Source organism: Theropithecus gelada, chromosome 2 (assembly GCF_003255815.1).
Source record: "Theropithecus gelada isolate Dixy chromosome 2, Tgel_1.0, whole genome shotgun sequence".
Classification (NCBI taxonomy): domain Eukaryota; kingdom Metazoa; phylum Chordata; class Mammalia; order Primates; family Cercopithecidae; genus Theropithecus; species Theropithecus gelada.
In genome coordinates, this window is record NC_037669.1 from 109,443,991 (window position 1) to 109,464,313 (window position 20,323).

The following is a 20,323-nucleotide window of genomic DNA, read 5'->3' on the forward strand; positions in this document are numbered from 1 at the left end:
ATTACTCAGTACAAGAATTAGATGTGTATTATGTCTTTGTTGAAAGAAAACGTATCAAAGCTAGACCTTTCAAGAAACTTCAATTCATAAAAAGCCAAGGTCAAGAACATGAAAGTACCATATGATTCAGCAATTGTACTTCTGTGTATATGCCCAGAAGAACTGAAAGCAGATATTCAAACAAAGATCTGTACATCAATGTTCATAACAGCACTATTCACAATAGCTAAAAGGTAGAAGCAACCCAAAAGTCCACCAATGGATGAATGGAATAGCAAAATTTGGTAGATACATAGAAGGAAATATTAGCATTAAAAAGTAAGGAAATTCTGACACACTCTACAACATGCATGAACCTTGGAGATACTATTCTAATAAAATAAGCCAGTTACAAAAGGACAACTATGGTATGAGTCCACTTATACAAGGTATCTAGAGCAGTCAGATTCATAAAGACAAAAAGTAGAATGGTGGTTTCTGGGGACTTGGAGGAGGAGAGAATGAAGGGGTAGTGTTTTATAGAAATAGAGTTTCATTTAGGAAAGATGAAAAAGCTCTGCAGACAGATGGTAGTGATGATTGCACAACAATGTGAATGTACTTCATGCCACAAGCTGTATACTTAAAAATTGTTATAATGGTAAATTTTATGTTTTATATATTTTACCACAATTCCAAAAAATAAATTCCTCAATTATTTATTTTATTATCATCCAGTTTAACATAATTAAAGAAAAGGATAAAAAGGAGAGAAGAAAAAATGGGAGGGGAGGGAAAGGGAGAGGATGAAGAGAGAAATAAAGGGGAGAGGCAGCAAGGTAGGGAAAAAAGGAAGGGCTGCTATATGCAGTCACCTGTGCAATTTGTACACTTCACCCAGATACCAGAGGGGCAAATAGGGGTAAACTCCAGTCAGGAGTTATGCTGACCGAGTTGCACGCCTTGGGGCTGGACTTCAATAGGTGGGAGGAAGGGATGCCATTTTGTAATTCATCTATCCAGAGGGGACATCATTTATTAATTTGCAGAATGGCACCGTATGTGTCAACAGGCCTTGGAAGAGAGACAGTTTGGTATGTGAACAGATTTGGTGACTCACAGCTGTAATCCCAGCACTATGAGAGGCAGAGGCAGGTTTTCTTTTAAGAGAAGAATAAAAACTCGAAAATATCAGAATACAATGTCTGTACTAGGCGTAAGTGTTTTTAACAGTTTTGTTGCACTTGTATGTGTGTGTGCATGCATATTGGTCATGATCTGAAATGCACTTCTGAGTGAAGGTAACAACCAGAAACAGCTTGAGGCATTTGCCTTCTCTAAGTTCAGAGATTACATCAGAAGGGCTTCAGAGTTTTACCATGGCATAATAAACATAATATACAAGTAAAGTATATATAGTAGTTTAAACTAATAAAGTTTATAGAGAAAAGCAATGAAGCAAGATACTCCTTTGTAGGGAGTGGGGAGTGGGATATTCCATTTTTATTTCCAAATTAAAATAAGTAATTAGATTTTCAATAAGTTATTTTGTCATATTAAAAATTGCAGGCCGGGCACGGTGGCTTATGCCTGTAATCCCAGCACTTTGGGAGGCCGAGGCAGGCAGATCACCTGAGGTCAGGAGTTCAAGACCAACCTGGCCAACATGGTGAAACCCAGTCTGTACTAAAAAAATACAAAAAATTAGCTGGATATCATGGCGGGCACCTGTAATCCCAGCTACTCGGGAGGCTGAGGCAGGAGAATCACTTGAACCCGGGAGGCAGAGGTTGCAGTGAGCCAAGATTGAGCAATTGCACTCCAGCCTGGGCTACAAGAGTGAAACTCCGTCTCAAAAAATAATAATAATAATAATAATAAATAAATAAATAAATAAATTATAGCATTAATAAAATATGTTCAGAAAAAGACAAATAGCTACTGGTGTTGAGGCAGGAGAAACAAAGGACAGAATCACACTTTTGACAGGTGATCCAGGTTCTAGGAAACAGCTGTGAGCTTCAAAGCCAGACTGACTTCAATTATGATTTCCTATTTTGTCCCTAAAGATGGTGTCACCTTGGACAACTTTCCTAACCTCATAGAATCTTAACTTTTTCCTCTGAAAAATAGGGATATTCTATTTCACTTTCTGCGTGGTAAGATAGGTGAGGTAACATTGCATAAAGTGCTTAACATATTATTTGTAGCATAGTAAGTGTGCTATAATATTTGTATTAGTATGATGATTAAATATAATATCTAGCCCACATCTGCCATACTGTAGACACTCAGGAGCAGTAGTTGTGAATGTAGCTGTGCAGTTTATTGCAATTTTTTTTTTTTTTTTTTTTTTTTTGAGACAGAGTCTGGCTCTGCCGCCCAGGCTGGAGTGCAGTGGCGCAATCTCGGCTCACTGCAAGCTCCGCCTCCCTGGTTCACCCCATTCTCCTGCCTCTGCCTCCCGAGTAGCTGGGACTACAGGAGCCCGCCACTACGCCCGGCTAAATTTTTTGCATTTTTAGTAGAGGCGGGGTTTCACTGTGTTAGCCAGGAGGGTCTTGATCTCCTGACCTCATGATCCACCCACCTCGGCCTCCCAAAGTGCTGGGATTACAGGCGTGAGCCACTGCGGCCGACCTGCAATTTTTAATGTGACAAACTAACTTATTGAAAATCTAATTACTTATTTAATTTGGAAATAAAAATGGAATATCCTACTCCCCACTCCCTACAAAGGAGTATCTTGCTTCATTGCTTTTCTCTACAAGATTTATTAGTTTAAACTACTATATATACTTTACTTGTATATTATGTTTATTATTTGGCATCTGTCTCCTTTACCAGAATAGAAGCTGTGTAAAGGTAGAAATAATAATAATAAACTAATTATCAGCTAACCCCTTATGACCTTCAAATCTGAACCTGCGTTAACCTGAGAGGAAGTTAATATTCTTTTCTGGTGAAAAGGAGAAAAGCTTTCTGGGACTGGCCACCCCCAAGTGAACCCTGAGTAGACCTTTGGTTTTGAAATCCTAGGCCCATAGATTTTTTGTTTCAGGTGGGAGAACACAAAGGCTACAGAGTTCCATCACTGAGGAGGAGAAGTAGCTTCATTCTCCTAAGGTCAGATTCACAAATATTGTTTCATAGTTTATCTACATGTCTGTCAAAAACTGTGAAGGGTCTGCTTGCGAGATAACAAGTAAGACTGCTAGAGTGTCATGGATGGATGTTAATTCACAAATATTTACTAAGGATAATAACACAGAACAATAAGCAAGATCACAGATGCTTTGCAGTCTGTTCATGCTTCAATTCATAGGCAAATTTCTTTCATGTTGTATACCTTGAACACATTTAAATATTGACTGAGATGTTATAAGAATGTAAAGCTTTGCTATTGGTACTCCATTAATAACAAATAGAAGTAACTTGAACATGAGATACCATTTGTTTTTATCTGTTTTTAAAAGGATCTTACCAAGGAAATAATGTAAATAAAACTGATATGGATGTGTTTAATCTATGAGATAATAAAAATTTTAACCATTTTAGAAACAAATTATAAACACTTGCTATGCTAACTAAAACCATTTAATCAACCATTAAAGTAAATCCTATGGGGTTTCTATTTGACAGTATTCTTTAATCTAGTCTGATATGCTCTATGAACTTCAAAGGAATAAAACTTATTTTCTTGAAATTATTATATAACTCAAACCTTTTAAATCAATTATACAATCAGTCTGAATTAGCAAAGTTTAACTGTCCTAATCAAAATTTAAAACACTTTTATTAGTGGTACTAATCAAGGCAGAGTTATTTAAGTAATGAAACAACGTTGATATTTGAGCCAAATCAAACTGATTTGGAAACACAGATAGCGATATATTATAGCTGCATATGACCTACATGCATAGAAGCCTAGGTAAAAATTGTTAACAAGAATCACGACTGATCTTATCAGTTAAAACAACTGTTTTATTATCACTTTAAAACACTGACATAATTATTGATCCCTCCCTCATCCTCAGACTTTAGATCCAATTCATCAATAACCCTGTTGATTTTACCTCCCAAATACATATTCTGTCTACTTCTCTTGTATGGTTCTGGGGCCCTTGTCCATACATTATTATACATCTCTGAACTGGTGCAATGGCTAATAACTGACTTATCTCATTACCCTTCTCCCTCTAGCAATGTTCTCTTTCATCTCCAGTCTTCTTAATGCCATGAGAGTAATCCTTTTAAGAGTGACATCAACAAGATAGTGGAGTAGGACCCTTGACTCCTCTATTCCCCATGAGCATGCCAACTCAGCAACAATTCATAAATTCCATTTTTTAGAAATTAGAGACTAATTGAAAGACTCTGTACCCTGGAAGAATGCAAAACTAGACTCAGCAACACCAGTAGGTAGATTTGGAACATCCTCTTGCTGGAGATCCTGCATCCAGTGCAGTGCCATGTAATCAAGAAGGGTTCCCCTGGCTCCCCAGTTTACCTAGGGGAGAAAAAAGGTTGGTTTGCTTTTCCTGTGATGCTCTAACTTTTCTAGGGGACTCCCTAGATGACCATCTACTATGTTGCCAGTCTTAGAGTTCTGACAAGTCTGACATAGTCTTGTGGCCTGGGACAGAATGAAGATGGCAGCTTGGGTTGATGGATACCACTGATCTCCCCATCAACTCAGCACTGAGTGAGCAGATTAAAAATCTCAGCTCTCAGCTTTCTCCTGGGAAGGGAAAGTATTAATCCATGTGGCCAGTGCTCCAGTTTCTCTGGGGCTTGTTAAAGAGCTACCATTTGTCTCTCCAACCTTAAAGCTCTGATGGATTCAGCACAGTGTAGCTGCCCAGAGGATACTGAAGATGGCAGATAGGGCTGATAGACACCATAGTTCCCTGCATCCAGCTCAGTACAGAGTGAGTGAACAAAACCCACAACTGTCTACTTCTCTCTGGGCAGGGAAAGCATTAGTAGAGGCCATGAGAATCTCTGACCAGGATGACTGATGGTGGTCTTTTCCTGTACAAGACCAGTCCATAAAGATTGGGAGAAGTACTTGCCTTATCTAATTGGCAGGCCTCAAGCCAGAGAGTCAAGAAAAATAAAGAATCAGGTAAAGAAAGATGTTCCAAACAAGGAAACAAAATCTTCAGAAACCAACTCAAATGAAACAGAGTTATATGATTTTCCTAACAGATTTAAAAATAACTCTCATAAAGATACTCCCTGATATCAAGAGAACCATGCACGAACAAAGTGAAAATTTCAACAAAGAGATAGGAAATATTAAAAAGTACCAAACAGAAATCATAGAGCTAAGGAACACAATAACTGAACTGAAAAATTCCCTAGAGGAGCTCAATAGCAAACTAAATTATGAAGAAGGAAGAATCAACAAAATTAAAGCCAAGTCTCTGGAAATAATTTAGTGAGATGGGCAAAAAGAAAAATGAATGAAAAAGAGTGTAATGGACTGAATGTTCCAAAATTTATAACTTGAAATTCTAATCTGCAATGTGATAGTATTCAGAGTTGGGATTTTGGAAGGTAATTAGGTTATGAGGGTGAAGCCCTCATAAGTGAGATTAATATCCTTATAAAAGGGATGCCAGGAACTCTTTTGTGCTCATTCTGCCACATGAAGACATGACAAAAGGAAAGTCACCTATGAACCAAGAAGCAGCTCCCAGCCAAACACCAAACTTCCTAGTGCTTTTATCTTGGATTCTTAGCCTCCATAACTGTGAGAAATAAATGTCTGTTGTTTAATCAACACAATCTATGGCATTTTTGTTATGGAAGGAAAAACAGATTGGGACAAAAAGGGAAGAAAATTTAAGGGAATTATATGACATTGCCAAGCATGCCAATATTTGCATTGTGAGAGTGTCAGAAGGAAGAGAGAGAAAGGTTCAGAAACATTATTTGAAGAAAAGCGCCTGGAAACTTCCCGAATCAGGGGATGGAAATAGAAATCCAGTTCTAAAAGAAACAAGAACAGCAAATAAGATGAACTCAAGAAATTGAAATGTAGACACATTATAATCAAATTATCAAAAGTCAAAGACAAAGAGAATATTTTGAAAGCATCAAGAGAAAAATAACTAGTCACATACAAAAAAAACCCTTATAAGACTATTAGTGTATTTTATTAGCAGGAACCTCGCAGTAAGAAGGGAGAGGAATACTCAAAGCACTGAAAGAAAAGAACTCCCAACCAAGAATACTATACCTGGCAAAACTCTTCTCAGAAATAAAGAGAGATAAAGATTTTCCCAGGCAAACAAAAGCTGAAGGAGTATACCACCACTTGATCTGCATTACAAGAAATGTTAAAGGAAGTTCCTCAAGTTCAAACAAAAGGCCACTACACAGTAACATGATAGCACAAGAAAGTATAAAATTTGGTAAAGGTAAATATACAGATAGGTACAGAATACTCTATTACTGTAGTGGTGATAGGTCAATAAATTTCAATTCTAGTATAAAAGTTAAAAGACAAAAATATTTAAAATAACTATAACTAAAAATATGTTAAAATATATATAATATAAATAGATGTAAATTGTGACAACAATAACATAAAGTGTGGGGAAAGAGTTAAAGTGTAACATTTATATATATGATTTCACTTATCAGCTTAAAATAGATTGTTATTACTATATTTTATATAAGCCCCAAGGTAACTACAAAACCTATAGAAGTTACAAAAAAGAGAAAGGAATCAAAGCATATTAATACAACAAAAAATCGCTAGAACACAAAGGAAGACAGCAAGAGAGTAAAAATAAATAAAAAGAGCTAAAAGATGAACAGAAATCAACTAACTAAACGCCAGTAGTAATGCCTTTCCAATGAATAACTACTATAAATGTACATGGAATAAGCATTCCAACCGAAAGATATAGAGTGGTTGAGTGGATAAAAAACAAGACCCAACTATATGGTCTCTACCAAAATCTCACTTTAGATTGAAGGACATACATGGCCTGAAATTGGAGGAACGGGGGAAAAAAATTCCATGCAAATGGTAACCAAATAGAACAGAGTGGTTATGCTTACATCAGACAAAATAAATGTTAAGTCAAAACTGCCACAAGAGACAAAGAAGAATATTTCACAATGACAAAACGGTGAATATACAAAGAAGTTTTAACAATTATAAATATATATGAACCCAACATCACAGCACCGAAATATGCAAAGCAAACACTGACAGAACTGAAGGAAGAAGTAGACAACAATACAGTAACAGTAGGAGACTTCAATACCCCACTTTCAATAATGGACAGAACATTTGGACAGAAGATTAATAAGGCGACAGAAGACTTGAATAACAATACAGACCAAACAGATTTTACATAAATACACTGCACATTCTACCTGATAGCATCAGAATACACATTCTCAGGTGCACATAGATCTTTCTCCAGGACGGATCATAGGTTAGGTCACAAAACAACTCTTAACAAATTTAAAAAGGTTGAACCTGAATCAAATCAAGTGTCTTTTCTTACCACAGTGAAATAAAATTAGAAATCAACAGCAAACTGAAAACTAGAAAATGTACAAATATGAGGAAATTAAACAACACATTCTTGAGCAATCAGTGATCAAAATAGAAATCAGAAAAGAAATCGGAAAATACCTCAAGAAAAATGAAAATAAAAATACAACCTATCAAAACTTATGAGATGCAGAAAAAGCAACACTAACAGGGAAGTTTATAGCAATAAATGTTTACACTAAAAAAGAAGAAAGATCTCAAATAAACAATCTAACTTTACACATCAAGGTACTGGAAAACAAACTAAGCCGAAAATTCACAGAAAGAAGGAAATAAAGATTAGAAAAGAAATAAATGAAATAGAAAGTACAGAAAAAAAAAAAAACAGAAGTAACATTTGTTATTTTTGTTTTGTTTGTTTGTTTTTGAGACGGAGTCTCGCTCTGCCACCCAGGCTGGAGTGCAATGGCACAATCTCGGCTCACTGCAACCCCCACCTCCTGGGTTCAAGTGATTCTCCTGCCTCAGACTCCCAAGTAGCTGGGATTACAGGCGGCTGCCACTAAACCCAGCTAATTTTTTGTTTTGTTTTGTTTTGCATTTTTAGTAGAGACGGGGTTTCACCATATTGGCTAGGCTGGTCTTGAACTCCTGACCTTGTGGTCCGCCTGCCTCAGCCTCCCAAAAGTGCTGGGATTATAGGCGTGAGCCACTGTGCCGGGACAAATTTTTTCTTTTTAAAGATAAACAAAATTGATAAACTCTTAGCTATATTAACTAAGAAAAAAGAGGAAAGACTCAAATACATAAAATCAAAAAATGAAAGAAGAGACTTAAAACTGATGCCACAGAAATATAAAGGATTATTTAAAAAAATACTACAAATAATTGTACACCAACAAATTGGATAATCTAGAAGAAATGAATAAATTAGAGAAGCATACAACCTACCAAGACTAAATCATGAAGAGATATAAAGTCTGAGCATTATGACTTTAGTATGAAGGTAATTAAAAGCCTCTCAAAAATAAAAGCCCAGTATCAGATGGCTTCACTAATAAATTTTACATTTAAACAAGCATTTAAACAAGCATTAACACCAACCCTTCTCAAAGTGTGCCAAAAATTAAAGAGGAGAGAACACTTCCAAACTCAATTTTTAAGAAAAGTATTGCCTTAATACCAAAGGCAGGAAAGACTTTACTAGAAAACTACAGATCAAAATCCCTGATAAACATAAATGCAAAACGTCAACAAAATACTAGCAAAATGAATTCAACAGCATATTAAAAGAATCAGGCACCATGACCAAATAGGATCAATCACTTGGATGCAATGTAGTTCACCATATGAAAATCAATTAATGTGATACCACATTAGCAGAATGAAGACTAAAAATCACATGATTGTCTCAATACATGCAGAAAAAGTGTTTGACAAAATTTAAAATCCTTTCATGATAAAAACTCCCAACCAACTAGGGATAGAAGGAAATTAGCTCAACATTATAAAGGCCATACATGAAAAGCCCACAACTAACATCACATTCAACAGTAAAAAATTAAAATTAAAATTAAAAAACTGAAAGCTTTTCCTCTAAGTTCAGAAACAAGGCAAGGATGCCCACTCTTGCTGCTTCAATTCAACATATACTAGAAATTTAGTCAGAGCGATTTGACAAGAAAAAGAAATAAGCACCCAAATAGAAAAGGAAAGTTGTCTGTTTGCAGATGATATAATTTTTCTATATATAAGATGAAAGAGAGAGAGAAGGCGAGAGTGTAAGAGAGAGATGTAAGAGAGAGTGAGAGAGTGTGTGAGAGAGAGAGAGAAGGCGAGAGTGTGTGAGAGAGAGAGAGAAGGCGAGAGTGTAAGAGAGAGATGTTCTTTGATATGGTTTGGATATGTGTCCCATCCAAATCTCATGTTGAAATGTAATCCCCAAATATTGAAGATGGGGCCTGGTGAGAAGTGTCTAGCCCATGGGGGCAAATCTCTGATGGCTTGGTGCTGTCATCATGAGAGTGAATTCTTATAAGATCTGACTGTTTACCTGCTTCTCTGTCTTGCTCCAGCTCCTGTCATGTGACATGCCTGTTCCTGCTTCACCTGCTGCCATGCGTAAAGGCTCCCCGAGCCCTCCCCAGAAGCCAAGCAGATGCCGGTGCTATGCTTTCTGTACAGCCTGCAGAACCAGGAGTCAGTTAAGCCTCTTTTCTTTATAAATTACCCAGTCTCAGATATTCTTTTATAGCAACACAAGAATGGCCTAACACATTTCTCAACTTATGATGGGATTATGTCCCAATAAGCCCATGTTACATTGAAAATACCATAAGTTGACAGTTTATTTTTAACTTATAGTATTTTCTACTTATGAGAGACTTACCCAGATGTAACCCCATTATAAGTTAAGGAGAGAACTGAACAAATCTTATTTTCATACCATCATAAAATTGAAAAATCATTAATTGGAACCATTGTAAGTCAGGGACCATCTATGTGTGTGTGTATGTGTGTCTGTGTATACATACAGTGATACCACTTTATATACACTATACAATGGAATATTATTCAACTTTGAAAAAAGAAAATCCTGCTGTCATTTGTGACAACATGGATGAGCCTGTAGGATATTATGTTAAGTGGCTCATGCCTGTAATCCCAGCACTTGGGGAGGCTGAGGTGGGCGGATCACAAGGTCAAGAGATCGAGACTATCCTGGCCAATGTGGTGAAACCCCATCTCTACTGAAAATACAAAAATTAGCCAGATGTGGTAGCAGGCACCTGTAATCCCAGCTACTCGGGAGGCTGAGGCAGGAGAATCGCTTCAACCAGGGAGGCGGAGGTAGCAGTGAGCCGAGATCGTGCCACTGCACTCCAGCCTGACGACAGAGCAAGACTCTGTAAGAAAGAAAGAAAGAAAGAGAGAGAGAGGAAGGAAGGAAGGAAGGAAGGAGAGAAAGAAAAGAGAGAAAGGAAGAGAGAGAGAAAGAAAGAAAGAGAGAGAGAGAAAGAAAGAAAAGGAAGGAAGGAAGAGAAAGAAAGAAAGAAAGAAAGAAAGAAAGAAAGAAAGAAAGAAAGAAAGAAAGAAAGAAAGAAAGAAAGAAAGAAAGAAAGAAAGAAAGAAAGAAAGAAAGAAAGAAAGAAAACGAATGAAAGGAAAGAAAGAAAGGGAGAGAAAGAGTGAAGCTCTACAATATGTGGCAAGCTGGATGAACCTTGAGAACATTATGCTAAAGTGGAATAATGAAGCTATAGAAAGAGAAATACTGCAGTCCTCTTATATAAGGTATCAAAAATAGTCAATTCATAGAATCAGAGAGTGAAATGGTGGTTTGCAGAGGTTGTGGGGATGGAGAAATGGGGAGTTACTAATCTAACAACCTAAAGTTTCAGTCCAGCTAGATAAATACATTCTGTCGTACAATATTGTACCTCTAAGTAACAATAATGTGTTCTACATTTACAGATTTGTTCAGAGGGTAGATCTCATGTTAAGTGTTTTTACCACAATTAATTTTTAAAAATATTCTTAAAAGCAAAAATAAAGTTACACTCCTAAATCTCCATGGCTTAAGGGCTTAAGTCCTTTCCAAGGTTTCCCACTGCATTTAGGATAAAATCCAAACTTCTTCCCAGGACTTTGATTTCCTGCATGATTTAGCATTCTGTTCACTGCTACGCCCCCAGGACTTAGTACAGGACTGGGCACTCCACAGGAGTTCAGTAAATACATGATGAAAGAATGTATACAACAAAATTATAATTCCCTTGATTTCAAAGCTGGTTTGTGAAAATTTTGTCTGAATGTCTATACTACAAAATGAAATTGAGAAATTCAAATATTATTTTAAGTAATTCAACCAAAATTATTGTTTCCAACAGACAATAATGGCTAGTGAAAATGAGACACACCTCAGACAGAAAGCCTTTTATCAATCCCTCCCGGTCGGATGTGAAAAGAAAGGCATGTTCTTCCTTGGGCCTACCACTTACAGTAGGAGAGCCCATTTAAAGAGATGGTAAGTCAATGCCCCTGCTCAGATGGAGACACAGATAAGATAGTACAGCCCTCAAGATAGACAATGACAATAATGGTGATGACGAGAACAGCAGTATTTGTCAAGCACTTGCTATGGGCCAGGCACTGTTCTAAGTGATCTGAATACATTAACTTCTCTACTCTTTACAACAACCTTACTGCTATCCCTATTTTACAGATGAGAAATTCCAACGCTTTAGGTAAAAGCAAAGCAATTTACCAGAGGTCACACGATTAAGAAGTGTGAAAACTGAGATTTAATCCCAGGCCTCTTCATCCTAGATGCCCACATTTATTTCTAAGTATAGAAAAAGTGTTAAGACATCTCAGGAAGAAAGTGTTTCTTTTATGGTATTAAACATCAAATGAGGAAACAGTAACCATCAGGCCTTTGCAATCATGGGGAACATTCTCACTTCTCATTAGGAAATCCATATCCGTTTAACCTCCAATAATAATGTTATTTTTTTACAAGATAAACAAGAATAAGACTCCTAATTTGTCTCAGAAGGACAGAAAACACAGAAACAGACCAAAATAAAGCATCACAAAGTCAGAACAAAGAGTATGCTGGTAAGAGAGAGGGAAAGAGGGAGAGAAAGGGTGAGAGAGAAGCACAGACTTGCACTACCATGGGATTCAATAAACAGAGCAGGCAGTTAGCGTTTTGCAAAATCTTTTTAGAGAAAATTGTAATGCTATTGATAAAAATTTTGTATGCAGAGGAATTTGGGATAAATAGGAATAGGAATTCGGTATTTGTTTCAGGTAATAGTGCTAATACAGCTGAAACAAATACCAAATTACCACAAATTTTGGTGGCTTAAAATAACAGAAACTTAGGCTGGGCATGGTGGCTCATGCCTGTAATTCCAGTGTCTTGGGAGGCCAAGAAAGGAGGATTATTTGAGGCCACGAGTTTGAGACCAGCCTGGGCAACATAGTGAGACCTCCATTTCTATTAAAAAAATTTAAAAACACAGAAATTTATTCCCTACAGTTTTGGAGGCCAAAAGTCTGAAATCAGTATCATTAGATGAAAAACAAGGTATTGGAGTGACTGCATGTCCTCCAGAGATTGTAGAGAAGAATCCATTCCTTGTCTCTTTCAGCTTCTTGTGGCTGCCTGCATTCCTTTACTTGTAGCTGCATCACTCCAGTTCTCAAGGCCCATCTTGAAATCTCTCTGCTGTTTCATATTGCCTCCTTCTCTGTATGTGTAAAAGCTCTCACTGTGCCCCTCTTAGAAAGACATATATGATGACATTCTAGGTCCCACTGAGATAATCCAGGATAACCTCTACATCTCAAGATTCTTAATTACATCTTCAGAGACTTTTTTCCCAAATAAAGTGACATTTACAGGTTCCAAAAATTAGGGCCTAATATCTTTGGAGAGTCATATTTCAGCCTGCTATAAATATTAAGTGCTCTGATGAAAGGAAGTAACTAATCCCAGCAGACTCCTAAGACAAGAATGCTGTAGACCTCACAGAAGACCAGTGGAATTTGGCACAAGAAAGGGATTTCTCTTGGACCAGAAGAACAATCACATTTGTCCACATGTATGTCTAAATGTTTTTCCTAATGCTTTTTAATTAGGAGATAATTGGAAATTAAAGATAGCATAATTACTATAGTTTAATGCATACAAGTTTTGCTTAACTTAATTCTATTGTGAACTGTGTCTAATTTCATTCCATAACATGGGCTCAGTCAATCTTGAATAATTCCCTACTGTCTTCATAGAATTCTAAATTAAAGTGCCAAGCCAAATACATTTATGCAGAAGAAGAAAGGATGGGCTTCTCTTTTCCACTCTAATATATAAGAATCCCAGGGAAATGTTCTAATGGACAGGCCCACGTAAGCAGGAGAAACAGCATGAGCTGATGGGGGAAAAGAATCCTCAAAGCAAGGAAGTGGACATGTCCATTACCAAAAGAAGGGAAGAGGGTTTACTGGGCAGATAAAAACCACAGAAGTCCATTGCACTCTCCGCCAGTTCTCACCTACCTAATACAACTAACCCACATGCACACAATACATACAAGCAGAGAAAAAGCTCTCCTTGCCTGAGGGAAACAACCCAAAGCTGTGTCAGATTTCTGCATCTAGCCAGAAGTTCCTGATTCTCTTCCTTCCCTTCGTTTTATCCAGGTATTTTATCCAGGTTATACAGGATTTTTCTTGCTCCTCTGCCCTTTAGCCAAGTGTCTAGACTAGTAGTTAAAGTTATGGGTCCAATCAAATTGACTGGGCTCAAATCATGGCTCCACCTCTTAATAATGTGTGGTTTGGGACAAGTTATCCAACCTTGCTGGGTCTCAGTCACCTAATCTGTGAAATGGGGATACTGACAGTATCTACTTCAATGAGTTGTTTTAAGCGTCTAATAAGATAAAATATATGAAATGCACTAAGTAAGCATTCAATGAGTTCATTGCTGTGCTTATCACCACTGTTTCAGATGCTGGAGATACATCAGCGGACAAACCAAACAAAGCTTCTATGCTTATGGAGATTAATTTTAGCAGAAGAAATAGAAAATAGGCAATTTTTAAACATGAGGACCACTTAATAATTTCTGACTTCAGCTCATCAAGCTTAAAATGAAGGTTTTCTCTTCTTTCCTTTTTAAAAAACTTTTAAAAGTTTATTTTAAAATTCATATACAAATAAATGCAACACAGTTTTTGGAGAACAGTACCATCAATTTTGACAATGCATGCAGTTGTATAACCATCACAATCAAGACACAGAGCAGTTCCATTCCTGCTCTCCACCCCAATTCTCTTGTTTCTTCCTTTCACTAACTCACTGTACCTTAACCCCTGACAACCAGTGGTCTGTTTTCTGTCGCTATTGTTTTGTCTTTTCCAGAAGAATGTCATGTAAGTGGAATTACGTAGTCTTTTGAGTCTGGCTCCTTTAATGTATTATAATGCCTTTACCATTCATCCATGTTACTGCATATATCAATAATTCCTTTTTATTGGCTGAGTAGTATTCCTTGGTGTGAATGTATGATGGTTTGTTCGTCCATTTACCAGTTGAAGAACATTCGGGTTGTTTCTAGCTTTTGAAAATCGTAAATAAAGCTATTAGAAACATTCATGTATATGTTTTTGTATGAACATAAGTGTTCACTTCTGTTGGGTAGACACCTTGAGTGGGATTGCTGGGTCATATGGTAAGTGTATGGTTAACTTTATGAGAAACTGCCACACTGTTTTCCAGTGGCTGTACAATTTTTCATCCCCTCCATAAATGTATGAGGGTTCTAGTTGCTCTGTATCCTTGCCAGCACTTGGTATTGTTGTTATTTTTCATGTATTTATATTTGTTTTTTAGCATTCTAATAGTATGTGATATCTCATTGTGGGTTTGTTTGTTTTGTTTTTTGCAGCTCCAGGGGAGTGTGTTTCCCTGGGTTTTTTAGTTTATTTATTTATTTATTTATTTATTTTGTAGGTTTTTGGGGAACAGGTGGTGTTTTGTTACATGGGTAGGTTCTTCAGTGGTCATTTCTGAGGTTCTGGTGCACCCATCACCCAAGCAGTGTACACTGTACCCAGTGTGTAGTCTTGTATTCCTCAACCCCCTCCCACTTGTCCTTCCAAGTTCTCAAAGTCCATTATATCATTCTTATGCCTTTGTGTCCTCATAGCTTAGTTCCCACTTATAAGTGAGACCATACGACATTTGGTTTTTCATTCCTGAGTTACTTCACTTAGAATAATGGTTACCAAATCCATCCAGGTTGCTGCAAATGCCACTATTTCATTCCTTTTTATGGTTGAATAGTAAAATATATGTATACCACATTTTCTTTATCTACTTCCTGATTGATGGGCATTTGGGGTTGTTCCATATTTTTGCAATTGCAAGTTATGCTGCTATAAACATGTGTGTGTGTCTTTTTTGTACAATGACTTCTTTTCCTCTGGGTAGATACCCAGTAGTGAGATTGCTGGATCAAATGGTAGATCTACTTTCAGTTCTTTAAGGAATCTCCACACTGTTTTCCATAGTGGTTGTATTTACATCCCCACCAGCAGTGAAGAAGTGTACCCTTTTCACCACATCCACATCAACATCTACTTTTTAATGTTTTGATTATGGTCATAGTTGCAGGAGTAAGGTGGTATCACATTGTGGCTTTGATTCTGTATGATACTATAATGGTGGATCATGTCATTAAACATTTGTCAAAACCCAATAATGGTGGATCATGTCATTATACATTTGTCAAAACCCATGTTATATACAACACCAAGAGAAACCCTAATATAAACCCCCACTATCAACATCCCACACTAAAGTGGTACATTTGTTATAGTCAGTGAACCTACATTGATATATCAATATCACTCTGTCCATAGTTCACATGAGAGTTTCACTTGGCATTGTATATAATATGGTTTTGACAACGTATAATGACATGATCCAGCATTATACTGTCATACAGACGGGTTTCACTGCCCTAAATCCTTTGTGCTCCACCCATTTATTCCTCCCTCCCCTCTATCCCCTGGCAATCACTAAGCTTTGTACTTTCTCCATAGTTTTGCCTTTTTCAGAATGTCATATAGTTGGAATTACACAATATGCATCCTTCTCAGATTAGTTCTTTTCACATAGTAATATGTATTTAAGGTTCCTCTTGTCTTTTCATGGCCTGACAGCTCATTTCTTTTTAGTGCTGAATAATATTCCATAGTATGGATATACTACAGTTTATTTATCCATTCACCTACTAAAGGACATATTAGCTGCTTCCAAGTTTTGACAATTAAATAAAGATTCTATAGCGATATTTGTGCAAGTTTGTGTCTGGATATAAGTTTTCAACTAATCTGGGTAAAGACTAAGGAGCACAATTGCTGGGATCATATGGTAAGAATATGTTTACTTTTGTAAAAAACTGCAAATTTGTCTTCCAAAATAGCTGTACCATTTTGTATTCCCATCATCGATGAATGAAAGTTGTTATTGCTTCACATCCTCACCAGTATCTGATTTTGGCCACTCTAAGCTGTCTGTAGTGATATCTTGTTGTAATTTGCATTTCTCTAATGGTATATAATGTTGAACATCTTTTCATATGCTTAAGTGCAGGGAATAGAAAACCAAATACCACATGTTCTTACTTATAAGTGGGAGCTAAGCTGTGGGTACACAGTAGCATATAGAGTGGCATAATGGACATTGGAGACATAGAAGGGGGATAGTGGGAGTGGGTTAAGAAATGAAAAATTATCTATTAGGTACAATGTACACTATTCAGTTGACAGGAACACTAAAAGCTCAGACTTCACCACTATAAAATTCATGCATATAACCCAAAATCTCTTGCACTCCTAAAGCTACTGAATAAATAAATAAATAAATATTTTAAAAAAACAGTCTCTACATAGTCTCTGGTAAGGTGTCTGTTGAGTTCTTTTGCCGATTTTTAATCAGACTGTTCATCTTCTTATTGTTGAATTTGAAGGTATTTTTGTATATTTTGGATAGCAGTCCTTTATCAAATGTGTTTTTTGCAAATATCTTCTCCAAGTTTGCAGCTTATCTTCTCATTCTCTTGATGGTGTCTTTCATAGAGCAGAAATTGTGAATTTTTTAAAGCCCAGCTTACCAATTGTTTCTTTTATGGATTATACCCTTGGTTTTATATCTAAAATATTACCATACTCAAGATCATATTGGTTTTCTTCTATGTTATCTTCTAGGAGTTATATAGTTTCATGCTTTACATTTAGGTCTATGATCCATTTTGAGTTCATTTTTGTGAAGGGTGTCTAAATTTATTTTTTAAATGAATGTCTGATTGTTCCAGCCTCATTTGTTGAAGAAACTTTTTTCCATTCTATTACTTTTGCTTCTTTGTCTAAGGTCAGTTGACTATATTTTATGTGGTCTATTTCGGGGCTCTATATTCTGTTCCATTGATCCATTTGTCTGTCCTTTCACCAATACCACATGGTCTTGGTTACTGTAACTTTATAGTAAGTCTTGAAGTCAGGTAGTGTCAGTCCTCTGACTTTGTTCTCTTTCAACATTGACTTGGCTATTATGGGGTTTTTGTGTTTTCATATAGACTTTAAAATTAGTTTATCCATATCCACAAAATAATTGACTGGGACGTTGACTGAGATTGCATTGAACCTATAAATCAATTTGGGAAGAACTAACATCTTGACAATATTGAGTCTTCCTATCCATGTACATGGAATATTTCTCCTTTTTTTTTTTTTGTTTTAGTTATTCTTAATGTCTTCCATCAGACTTTTGTACCTTTCCTCATATAGATCTTGTACTTATTTTGTTAGATTTATTTCTCCAAGTATCCATGTTAAGGATTACTAGTGTTAATGTTAATACATTATTAATTTCAAATTCTACTTTTTCATTGCTGGTATAGTCATTCCTCAGTATCTGTGGGGGATTGCTTCCAGGACCCCTGTGGATACCAAAACCCACGGATGCTCAAGTCCCTTAAAATGGTGTAGTATTTGCATATAACCTACACATATCCTCTCAAATACTTTAAATCTTCTCTAGATTATTTATAATACCCAACACAATGTAAATGCTATACAAATAGCTGTACTGTATTGTTTAGGGAATAATGACCAAAAAAGTCTATACATGTTCAGAACAGATATAACCATCTTTTTTCTGAATATTTTTGATCCACAGTTCGTTGAATCCATGAATGTAGAAACCACCAACATGGAGGGCCAATTCTATAGGAAAGCAATTGACTTTTGCATGTTGGCCTTGTATCCTGAAACCTTGCTAAAATTGCTTATCAGTTCCAGAAGTGATTTTCTCAATGTTTTTTGTTTATTTTCTAAATAGATGATCATACCACCTGTGAATAAAGAAAGTTGTATTTCTTCCTTCCCAGTCTGTATACCTTTCATAGCCTTTTATTGCATTAGTTAGGCCTTCCAGTACAATGTTGAAAAGCAGTGGTGAAAGGGGACATCCTTGACTTTTTCCTGATCTTAGTGGAAAAACTTCAAGTTTCTCACCAGTAGGTATGATGTTAGCTTGTAGGCTTTTTGTAGATGTTCTTTATCAAATGGAGGAAGTTCCTATTACTAGTTTGCAGAGTGTTTTCATGAACAGGTGTTGGAATTCGTAAAATGGCTTTTCTGCATCTATTGATATAATCATGTGATTTTCTCTTTAGCCTGTTGATGTAATTGATTACCTTAATTTATTTTCATATGCTGAAACATCCTTGCATACCAGGAATATATCCCACTTGGTTACTGCTTCTACCTTCTGGAAGAGATTATAGAGAATTGGTACAATTTTTTCCTTAAATGTTAGGTAGAATTCACCAGTGAACTCATTTGGACCTGGTGCTTTCTGCTTTGGAAAGTTATTAATTACTGATTTAATGAATATATAATAGACACAGGCCTATTAGAATTGTCTATTACTTCTTGAGTGAGTTTTGGCAGGTTGTGTCTTTCAAGAAACTGGTCCATTTCATCTAGCCTATCAAATTTGTGGGTATGGAGTTGTTAATATTCCTTTATTATGCTTTTAGTATCTATGGACTCTGTAGTGATGTCTTGTCTTTCCTTTCTGATATTCTCAAATTGTGTTTTCTCTTTTTTTCTTAGTTAACCTGCCTAGAGACATCAATTTTATTGGTCTTTTCAAGGAACTAGCTTTTGGTTTTGTTAATTTTCTCTACTGATTTTCTGTTTTCAATTTTATGTATATATGCTCTAATTTCTATCATTTATTTTTTCTGGTTACTTTGGATTTAATTTTCCCTCCTTTTCCTAGTTTCCTAACGTGGAATCTTTGGTTATATTTATTTTATATCTTTCTTCTTTGCTGGTATATGCATTCAATACCACAAGTTTCCCCTAAGCACTACTTTTACTATATTCCACAAATTTTGATCAGTTGTGTTTCCATTTTTATTGAGTTCAAAATATTTTTAAATTTCTCTTGAAATTTCTTCTTTTAATCATATGGTATTTAGAAGTGTGTTGTTTAACCTATAAGTATATGGGGATTTGGGGGACTATCTTTCTGTTATTGATTTCTAGTTAAACCCATCATGGTCTGAAAAATAGACATTGTATGGTTTCTGTTTTTTAAATTTATTAAGGCATGTTTTATGGCCTAGAATGTGGTCTATCTTGGTTCCTTGTATGCTTGAGAAAAATGTGTATTATACTGTTCTGGCATGGAGCTGTCTGTAGATGTCCATTACGTCCAGCTAATTAATGACGTTGCTGAGTTCGACTATGTCTTTACTGATTTTCTACCTGCTAGATCTGTCCATTTCTTATAGAGGGCTGTCGAAGTCTCTAACTGTAACAGTGGATTCATCTATTTCTCCTTGCAATTGTACCAGTTTTTGCACATGCCCATTAAGAACTGTCTTCTTGAAATATTGACTGCTTTATCATTATGTAGTACCTCCCTTTATCCCTGATAACTTTCCTTGCTCTATTGCTTTGAAGTCTATTTTGTCTGAAATCAATACAGCTACTGCCCCTCAAAGTAGCTAGACTACAGGTGCACACTACCACAGCCGGCTAATTTTATTTTATTTTTTGTAGAGACAAGATCTATGTTGTCCAGGCTGGTCTTGAACTCCTGAGCTCAAGTAATCCACCCTCCTTGGTCTTCCAAAGTGCTGGGATTACAAGCTTGAACCATCACTCCCAGTCCCACTTTCTTTTGATTAGTATTAGCATGCTCTGTTTTTTTCCATCCTTTTATTTTTTTCTG